Genomic DNA, 11,890 nt, shown 5'->3' on the forward strand with positions numbered 1-11,890 from the left:
CAAAGACATCATTACTCATTATTCATTCATTAAGTTTATTCATAGAAACAGAAACAACGCCTTCTATATAGGTTTGTAAACCAACCGAACATCCACTAAATTATTCATGAACGGTTTGGCAGAAAATTTGTTTACTTTGGTTATCTAATAAATGAACGAACAGTAACATAATTTTTCGTTCGTTTAGTTAAATGTACGAACACAAACGTGAACAATGGTTTCGTTGGTTTATTTGTGTTCGTGATAGATCGTATTTGAACCCATTTTTTAAACTAGTGTTGAAAACAAGGTTAGAGGTAATCTCTAGATATTTTGAATTTAGATAGATTGTTTGATCACTTTCATTGACTAATATTTCGAGTGCTTCCATAAAATTTAATCTATCAAAACACTTCAGTTGTAGTAGAACATAAAGCATTTCATAGAGTAATTTTGAATAGTTGAAATTCCTAGCTCATAATTTAGAGTATTTTATCTATTTATATTCTCAAAGAGTAAAAGAATATTCTCAAAGAGTAAAAGAAAGGGATGGAAAATGAGTTTTATCCGTAGAAATAGAAATGGTTCTTGGTGGTGGTGTTTACACTTGCTATTCGAAATGGACACTAATCCATCGTGTGTTTCCTACGTGGCACACTAAACCACTGGTGAACACCACCTCAGAGGTTGGTGGGTTGACTATGGAGTAGGCTAAAGTGTGTTGAAGACGAATGAAGACACAAAATTTTAATTGGGTAAACTTTTTTTTGACCCTTTCTTTTTTGAAGGTTAGAATAAAAAATAAAAAATTCCTTATTTTCATTTCTTTTTTGAAGGTTACATAAATAAAGAAGAACGTTTGTGGAGTGATGACCATTTCTAAGAGTAGAAGGTATGAGACATGTTGCATCTCGTTGTTGCTGAGGTGGAGCATCCTCAATGCCGTTAAGATGCATCAACACCACCCCCATCTTGTTGTATCTAGTTGTGTTGCTTTTTATTGTGACCATGATTAGATGAAACGTGATTTTCTATTGGTTGCATAAATTCTCTCTCTCTCTCTCTCTCTCTCTCTCTCTCTCTCTCTTCTTAACATGGTGTTATAACACCATGAACACCACCCCCTCTTCTTGTTGCTTCTTGTTATAACACCACTTCAAGTTGCCCATACAATATGCTCTAAATGCTAATAGTTTGGTGGTGAAGAGATAGTGGAGATGACGTGGCTTATAGGTGACTATATTTTTCTAGTGGGTTGGTGGTGACCACTCCCCTTAGCCTTATAGGGAGGGAGATATAGAGATGGATTGGGATGGTTGGGTCAATATCTTACATAATTATTAAATTTATTAAACAAATAAACAGATAATTTTCTTTATAAAAACAACCTAGTAGTTTCAATTTTGGACATGGACTTGATCCTCGATGAAACATGGCCATAAGAATGTTCCAAGCAAAATTGAACTTTAGGGACTCTAAGGTGCGGTCTGTTTTTTTTTTTTTGAAGAAAAAATTCATAAAGTCTGCGGACCATCTTTGCAACCCTCTGCAACAGAATATGTGGACCAAACTCCTATAGATTGTAATAAGAAGCGTGTTTGTTTTTTGACATCTGTATGCTACTGCAGATAGGGGTGCAAACGAGCCGAGCCAAGCCCGAGCCTGGTCAGGCTCGGCTCGAGCTCGTTTAAGTTATACGAGGCTCGAGCTTGAGCTCGGCTCGATTCGAGCTTTCTTTTACTGAGCTCGGCTCGGGCTCGTCAAGAACTATACAAGTTTGGCTCGGGCTCGGGCTCGGTTCGTTTGTCGTTTGATGTGCCTAAATAAGATTAAGCTCGACTTAAGCTCGTTAAGAAACTCGTTTACTAATACCCGAAATCCATAATTTCCCAAATATGTTTTTATTTTAATATACGAAAATAATAATAAATTATATTATATAAAGGCTCGTTTAGGATTGCGAGCCTAATCAAGCTTAGTGACATAGGCTTGAGCTTGAGCTCGTTTAATAAACGAGCTTAATATTAAGCTCGAGCTCGGCTCGGGCTCGTTTAAAACCAGTTTCGAGTCGAGCTTTTAACGAGCCGATCCCGAGTAGCTCACGAGTAGCTTGACTCGTTTGCACCCCTAACTGCAGATAAGACTGTAAACGAACCGAACGTTCGACGAACCGTTCATGAACTGTTCGGCGGGAAGTTCGTTTATATTCGTTTTATTTAATAAATGAATGGACATGAACATCAATTCTCGTTCGTTTGGTTAAATGAACGAACATGAACAATGATCTCGTTCGTTCATTTACGTTCATGAACGTTCGTTTATGTTTGTTTGTTTAAGCTTTTTTTTTTTTATTTTATATTTTTTTTTTATGTTCATATATCTTCAATTGTTTTTTATTACATTACTATATTATAGTTCGTTTATGTTCATATATGTTCAATTGTGTTTGTTTATCTTTGTTCGTTTGTTTATGTTCGTTTAGCATGTTCACAAACATAAACAAAATAAGACAATTTGTTAAACGAACGAACATGAACAATAAAACTTCGTTCGTTTATCCGTTCGTATTCGTTCATTTGTTCGGCTAATTTAAACGAACGAACATGAACAAACCTTTGTTCGTGTTCGTTTACAGCCCTAGCTGCAGATATTAAAAAATTAAAATAAATTGATTTGATATACCGAAAATTTAATAATGTATGACATTTCAACAAGATTTTATGATATTTCAACAAAAAATAATGATGGTTTAGCAAAAATTATCATTATTCAATATAAAAAAACGAATAAATAATTCAACAAGAATAAAAAAAAAACGAAAAATAGATGAAACAAGAATTTAACAAAATTTCAGCAACATATAATTAAGATTCATCAAAATTTCAACAAGAAAAAAAAATGTTGGAAGAGACAATACAAATGCTGTCCTAAACAGAACACACACATATGTTTTTTACTCCGAAGACTTCTAAAAAACAAATAACTGTAAGATAAAAAGTGTTATACGGATGCTACGCTGTGTAGCAATAAGAGACATGAAGAAAGTTTTTTTTTTTTTTTTTTTTTTTACAAAAGAAAAAAGAGTACCTAAGTTTTTAACACTAATTTTTTTTACCAAATAAAGGACCAAATTTTGCGGTTCTCATTTATTTATAAAAATATTCAGAAAATATGGTCTTGGGTCGTCTAATCATTTAACACGGACCAACATTGCAAGAAGAAGAAAATCATGAGGAGTACCTACGTCAAAATTATGAATATTGGAGTAATGTGATTTTTCATAATAACATCAAGACCATTTATATAATTTACTCTAATAGATATATAATAAAAAAATACTTATAAAAGTAAAATAATATTTTTTTGGTAGAATGGGCCCTTAAAAAAAACAGGAAGGAACATTAATTTTCGAAGGTAATTGACCGACCAAGGGAATCAAGATGAAATTGAAGCGAATGGGAAAAGTCTACACTCAAGTGTTTGTCACTTTTATCTAAAATAAATGCATATTTCGATCCCCCACAAAACCTTTCGATGGCCCACACTACCAAAATGATTCTCTCGTCCCATTAATTACGTAACCCTTATCGGCTCCAGTTGAACCATGTTGGACCAGTTCGACCCCACAAGTCACTATGTTTATGTTGATTGTTGGCTATTCCAAATTAAAATAAGCCACTTTGTTTACACGTTTTCAATTTTATGAAACAACTAGATACATAATGGTCTTAATCGTGTTCATTCCAATCATATTAGTGTACAATTTCGTTTAAGTGTTATACTAAGGAATGGTGCTTTCAAAAAGTACTAACATATTAACTGTATTATCAGATTTAATTATTAAAAGATAGTAAACAACCTTTATTGTAGATCTAATTATTATAAATTAAGATATCATGTGAAGGTAATTGCCATGTCTCAATAGACTCCACTATGCAAAATAAATATATAAAAGGCAGCAGTCTCATGATTTTTTATAGAAAGAAAATGGACCCCAACAATTAGATAATTAACAAAACAAGTGAATCATATCATTTTATAGGGTGAATTGCAAAATCGTACTTTCTAGTTTTTACTTTTTATAGACTTGTATTTTTTTTTTCCTTATTATAATATTAGGCAAATACAAGCATATTTCATCACAACATCAACATGATTAATAACTTAATTTAAATATAATATTATAATATATATAATAATAATAATAATAATAATAATAATAATAAGTGAGAGGGAAGATGTTGTAGCCCATCAATCCTTTAGGTTTTAGTTCTCCGAACTTATTTTTTGGTTTTATGGGAACATAATGTGAATTATGACATACTCTTTTAGTCCTTTTAACATCTAACAACCAATACATCATGCCACATGTATATTTTTAGAACATGTGAATAGTTATATGGTAGAGATAATGACTTGATAGGGTAAGATACTTTTTGAAATGTACACATTTAGTCCTTATTCTTTTTTTCTTGTAAAATAAACTCTTATACTTTATTTTTTGTAACAATGCAGTCCTTGTGACCGGTTATACCCGATATACCGGTCATATACAAATTTTCTTTTAGAGAAAATGACTTGATAGGCTAAGATACTTTTTGAAATACACACATTTAGTCCTTATTCTTTTTTTTTGTAAAATAAACCCTTATACTTTATTAATATGTACACATTAGATCCTTTTCACCGGATTCTACAGGTTTTGCTGATGTGGAAGCACAAGTGGCACTAAATAGCAATTAATTAGCTTAGTCACCGGAGGTGGGTGATCCTCCAGCAACAAGAAAAGGGTGGCGACCCTTCTTTTTCTCGTCTCTCTTCCTTCCGGTCGAACAACAGCCAAACACCCTTTACCTATTGTGTTTCTCTGATTTGTCTCTCTTTGCCTCCATCTTTGAGATATGTTGCCAGAAAAAGAAGAAAGAATCGACGAGGGGGCTACCAGAGTAGCTCCTCGCAGCCAACTACCGTCTCTACTTCCTCCTGCCTCCCCCTTCGTCCTTGTTGTTTTTGTCATCATTCCTCCTTGCTACCAGTGATGTATAGGAACACACAAAGGAGTCGCCGTAGATCGGGGTTCTCCCTCTTTTTCATGATGAATAAAAGTTGGAAAAATCTTGTTGTGGATATGTGAATGTCACCTGGTATTTCATTTCAACAAAATAAAAGAAAGAGAAAATGACTTGATAGGGTAAGATACTTTTTGAAATGTACACATTTAGTCCTTATTCCTTTTTTGTAAAATAAACCCTTCCACGTCAGCAAAACTTGTAGAATCCGGTGAAAAGGACCTAATGTGTACATATTAATAAAGTATAAGGGTTTATTTTACAAGAAAAAAAGAATAAGGACTAAATGTGTACATTTTAAAAAGTATCTTACCCTATCAGGTCATTATCCCTATATGGTATTAACTGACTACATGACTGCCTACGTTTGATGAACTACAATTTCATTTGCACTTATTAATACTATTTCTAAAAACAATTGGGCCCCACATTGTTCTTGGAAAATCGTCACAACCATGCTTTTTCTCTAACATTAACAAAGTGCACACATACATGATCAAACATGCCATATATACAAAATTTTTCAAGGTTTAGGATCTGAAAAGAGCAATTCCAGAAAAATTAAACAAGCAAATCAAACACAGTTAAACGCAACCAAGATTTCGTCACTCTAAAGCCTCCTACTTCTCACCCGGACCCTACCTAATTGTTACCATAAAGTTAACCATCCTGGAAATTGAAATAGGGAGGGAAACTCTTGTTCTCCTACCTTCGGTGACCCTATTCCCCATTACTAAAACCCCATAAAACTCTCAATACAACCCAAAAACACCCTTACTGTGATGACGATCAAGATTAAAGGTGAAGAGAAGTAGGCAACAATGATCGACGATGATGAGATCTAGGCAACAACGATCAATGGCTTTAGAGTGACAAGATCTTAAACCGTCCTCGTTTCTGGTTTCTATTTGTCGAACACAACCATGGAGACGATGGTGACATGATATAGGGTTTATTCAAAAGAATTTTATAGTAAGGGGATAATGGGTTAGATGTAGGAGGATTTAGAGTAGGAGGGTTAGATGATATAGATGTAGGAGGGTTAGATGATATAGATATCCGACACCTTTTCCGATTGTTGGTAAGAGGTTGTCGGTAGCAAATCGGAGGTTCTCCAACAACTTTTTTTATTTTAGGGTTTATTTATAAGTAAGAGAAGAGAGAGAGATACCACTTTAGGGGCACGTGTGTTGGGGGGGGGGGGGAGGGGTAGGATGGGGGATGTGGATACTTTTTATCTATTAAACTTATAAAAAAATTAATTTTATTAAAAAAAGCATAATGGTACACAAAAATTGAAAGAATGATCATTTTATGTTTATTTGTCAACTTGATGGTTAGTATATATATTCCTTAGTTTTGCATGCTCTTCTCTCTTTACACCACAATAATTTTTTTTCTCAGGTTAAGGTCACGAAAGATGAATACGTGAATGCTGATATTGGTGGAATTCACGAAGAATGGTCGATGTTTGTGGCAAACTTTATTCTCATGTGATATTTTGACAAAACTATACATTTTGCAACCTTGAAATGTTTGTTAGTATTTGACATATCATGTCTACAATATTTTTTGTTAACTTAATTGAAATGTTTATTAATAAGTATTTGACATATGACGTTATTCTACGAAACAAGTTGTTTTTCTATATATGATGTTTTATTTTTTTATTTTGAGACATTAATTGTCATTTTTAAAAACTAGTAAACCTAAAAATAACATAATCACTTATGACATACAAATTATGTGTCATAAACTGTCATAGATTGTATGTCATGTATTAAAAACTCAAATATTTCGACACATGTGTTGAAAAAGTATGACACATAAATGTATATCATCTTCATTTATGATTGGAGCTTTAATGACATACATTTGTGTGTCATCTATAGCCTTTCTATGGCACACAATGAGTATTATTAAATGTCTTTTTTTATATAGTAATGAAGAAATTATGCTTACGTCAAGGGAACACGACAGACGAAGTGCGAGGTGGAAGATGGCGACTCGATGGCTAACAATAAGCTGGGAAGAATGTGGCTGAAGGAAACATTGAAGGAATAACATGCACGAGGGAAACAAAGGGGTCTGTAAAATTTTAATGTTTTTAAATAATAAAATACTATTTGGGAAATATTTACAAGATTACAATCTTTACGTCATTATTTATTTGTTTTCGATAGTTGATTTCGATTAAACAAAACTAGTTTTGTTTAATTGTATACAAAACTGCAAGAATGGTCTTTGTGGTATGTTGAAAATTACCACTTTGGTCTAAAAATGTTTGGACTAGTACAGAGCCACCGATCGGAAAAATCAGAACGACACGACCATTACTGTTGGGAACCGCCACCATCGTCAGAAACCACTGCCATTGCCCAAAATCACCGCTATTTACGCCAGATTCTGTTATCAGACATGTTAACTCGTTGGATTTGTCTCCGTCAATCGTTGATTCATGGTTTATAAACCACCAATCACCATTGTCAGTCATCCAAACCAACTCTAACGACCTAGAAACCACGAGAGTCGTCCTTCTTCAGCTTTGAGAGTCGTCCTTCTTCAGCTTTGAAAACCCTTCAATGTAAGAAACCGTCAGAGTCCTCCTTCTCTGACTCAATCTATCGTCGAACGACCACCAAAGCCATCATCTTCTTTCTCAGTTCGTCTTCTCCGGTAAGATCGATTTCATGTGTAGATATGGAACCTAGAGTCGTTGCCTTCTGTGGTTGACTTACATCATCGTCGCCAGAAAACTGTATTCCAGCCGTGACCGCGACCGCTATAAAACCCTATTCAATCAGACCTGATTTTTGTCACAAGAGACATAAAAACCCCAAGGGTTTTCAACGCCACCATCATCGACGTTGAAGATCTGGTCGACTTATAGCATCTCATTTTGTCTTCTCCGCCGGAAAATCGAGGGTCTTCGCTGGAAAATCAAGGGCTTTCTAGCTACTGTAGGTGGTATTGACCGATGTGGTTGTGACATTCATATCTCTAGTCTACGACACTCATATCTCTACTTGGCGACAATGGTAGCGGGTTTATATCCCCGACCGGTGGTGGTGGTGCTATTTCTCTTTGTGAAAATCAAGTAGCAGTTGGTATTGAGAGAGAGAGAGAGAGAGAGAGAGAGAGAGAGAGAGAGAGAGAGAGAGAGAGAGAGAGAGAGAGAATGGTAGCGGGTTTAGGTATATATTTGTTTTTTAATTATTGTAATAAAAAGAAAATAAAAAACAAATTTATAAAGACAAATCCATCAATCTAAGAATTTTCATAAAGTTTTGAATCAAAGTCACAACAAAATTAAACTTTTGGATTACTGGCAGTTTTATCTTAATCGTATTTACTTGCCGAAGTGTTCATTTAGCATTATACAATAACTTTAAACCCCATCACAACTATATTCATCACAAACCCTTTTACACAATTGACAATTAACAATTCCAGATGTAAATATTTAAGATGATTTTGGGAAGAATATTAAAAAATAAATGAACTCATTGTATTTGGAGTTAACCTGTTCAAATCCAAGATTCATCATTAGGTGGCGTGTCATTCAAAATAAAAAAATAGATGATCGTCGTTTAAGAATAACTAAAATCATTAAAAAAAAATTTACACTTCATGAAATATTAACAATAATGTTAACAAATAGAATCAAATTAGCCATTTACCATTTAAAATAAAAAATATACGTTCCAAAAGATGTTATTTTTTTGGAAATAACTTAATTTTCTATATACAAAGCAATGGTGCAGTTTGCCACTACCTCAATTGGACGTAGTCTATTCATGATACCAATCAATATTATACAACATGCATGCACGATTGAATAATCTTTTTCTAGCTAAAAGGATATTCAAATGATAAATTGTGTGGTGCTTAAATCACTTTGTCTTCTTCCACAAATACAATAAATTGGATGCACTAAGGTATAGTGAGAAAAGGAAGTACGATAACTAATGGAAGCTTACGTGAGTGAGGATTTAGAAAGCTATCTACTCTATTATCTGCATGTAGCTTTCCCAGGACCATACCCTTTTATCTGCGTTAAAGAACGACCACTTTACTATACTCTAAATAACCAATTGATGGAGATCTTCGGTTCGCTTCTTCCTTTTAGAAACTGGCAAAGTTCAACTTGAACTCAAATGGGTTTTAATTATTTCCTCAATCTGTTTTCAAATCAGCTTTATTCGGTAGATAAAGGGGAGATGAAGATAAGATACATTCGGTTTTTTTCCCCATCTCTTGAATTAATTTTCAGATTTTTGCCAAGGAGATGTGGTGCGAAATTTCAGTGGGAACTTGATGATCACATTAAGTATTTTGAACTATGCATCCCTTTTATACTCATTTTGTGGTTAGGAAATAAACAACACAATACAGAAATTGTTAACATTTGGAAGAAGCAAAGAGAATCTATTGGCACTTGAGAGGCAAACTAGTGGATGGACGCAGGAGTATTTGCAACTCTCATCACATGTGTCATCATTAGTATGCTTTCTTCCTTACTTTTCTCTATCCGATTATTGCATGTATTATATAAAACATTTGAAACCTTAACTCTTAAATTTTCAATCTAAAATATCTAATTTATCAATTTAATTTTATTATCAAATATAAAATATTATCATAATATAATATACTTATTTTATTAAATTAAATATAATATTAAATTCAAAACCTAAATTAAAATATCAAATAAACTTAAAAATATTAAAAGATCATTTTTCTTAAATAGTTAAAGTTGTTTAAATATTTTAATTGTAAAACCTAAATCGTAATGTCAATTTAACTACAAATATCAATAAATGAAAATTTAAAATGAATGGTTACTAAGTTACTGAATAATAATAATAACTATAAATAACATACAACAAAAAAATTAATTATGTTACTTTACAAACAAAGTTTAGTATTTTAAATAAACATGGTGATCGAAATTAAAAGAAATACTTGCTCGAGAACCAGGTTTAGTTTTTAGTAAAACGCAATCAACGAGTACAAACCATTGAATGATATAATTTTAATAGATGTTTATATAACAATATAATTCGAAATAATTACAATTTTATAAGTCAACTTGGTGCAAAAGTTAGTTATTCTTAGTTGATGTTAATAACATTATTATTTGGAATATTTATTTTTTAAAATCTTTAACTATATAATTTTATTTTGAGTACTGTGCATAAATTTTCTTAGTTTGTGTATATAAAAAGGGTTGTATGCCATTGGAAAAACCACATGCACTCACATTGCTAGTTAGTGAAAACTAACTATCATCATTGTTTTTTACTTGATGTTTCTTAACCAATATTGTCCTGACCAAATCTCTTTGCTAAAGCCTATTCAAATAGCATATTAAGGTCTTATTAACATAGTTTGTTCCATAAAGAGTTTAATCTAATTCCATATCCAAAAATGATCATTCACTTGATTACATAAATTTTATGTTTCAACTTTTTGTCTCAAGATTAATTAAGCTCCATGAATATCTTATCTATATGTCTTAAGTCATTAAGACATGAGCTTAATCTCAAGTATTTTAACAATTCATTTAGTTAGGGTTCACCATCCTTACACATAACTTAGTTGATTCTTTAACAACATCAGAACTAAGTATACTCCATGAATAACTTGTCTAAATGTCTTAATTCATAAAGACATTAACTCACTTTCATATATCTAAAAAAACAGTCAGTTATGGTTTATGACCATCAATATCCAATTCAAGAATTTATTAATTGATTTATCATAAGAAGCTTAGAATCATAAGAAAATACCTTTAAAAAAGATAATACAAGCAATTCTAAACATTTCAACTAAGTTCAAGTAATTCTCTTAAGCTCTACCATGGATGAACATTAAAACATCAATAAAAAACAAAGAAAGTACCTTGATTCACTTAGCTAGCTCAAATCTTGTATTCCATTGGTACTTGCTTCTAGAATTCAGGCTCAAGACTTAAAAGTCACCATGGAGAAGCTCTGAAGCTGCTTAGATGGTAAAATAGAACCTCAGTACCGACCCCTTATCCTTATATTGTGTTCTGGAATGTTCATTTTACGTGTCGTGTAGCTATTATGTATGCGTCACATTCCCTTTAGCTGAGTCATCTAACGTAATGTGCATACGCTTTGTGTTCTTGTTATCATAGATTAGCATGGTACTTTTAGAACACGCCGCATAACACATATTTTACTTGTCATGTTTATACCGTATAATTTTTGTAACATCCTAAAAACTCACTTAAAACAATTCCAAAATCAGAGTACAACATTTTCGAAAACATGGGTTCTGTTTCTATGTGCGTAGCTCGCCACCCCTGTGAGCTTTCATCTAATGAGCACTCTATATATCACGCTACAAAGAATAGATTAAAAATACCTACTGGGGAATGGAAATAGATATTGCTCTCTGATGCCTAAGTTAGATGTCATACTAGGGTCATATTTTAAGTAAGATTGCTAGAAACTGTTTGCTTCTTTCAGAAAGATCGAGCTTCCTCTTATAACTGAGGTTTGGACCAGTTCATGATCTTTCCTTTCAGGTCTTGCTTTGATCGTAAGGTTGCAAGGGTAGGACCCTTTTAATAAAATAAGCTTCCCTTTTCCGTGTTTCTGTGACATCCCCAAATTTATGGTCATTTTAACACTTTTTATTTATGCTTATTTTAAAACAAAATATTTATTTTGTTGCGTGATTGGGCCCAAAAATATTATTTCATTGTGAGATAATATTAACATTAAACATTTTCGAAGAAACGTTCGATATTGATATCTTTTCAAAACTTGGGATGTCATAACTGATACAAAACATAAGCATAAACGTAG

This window comes from Lactuca serriola, chromosome 5 (assembly GCF_051521515.1).
Source record: "Lactuca serriola cultivar US96UC23 chromosome 5, Lser_US96UC23_V15, whole genome shotgun sequence".
NCBI lineage: Eukaryota > Viridiplantae > Streptophyta > Magnoliopsida > Asterales > Asteraceae > Lactuca > Lactuca serriola.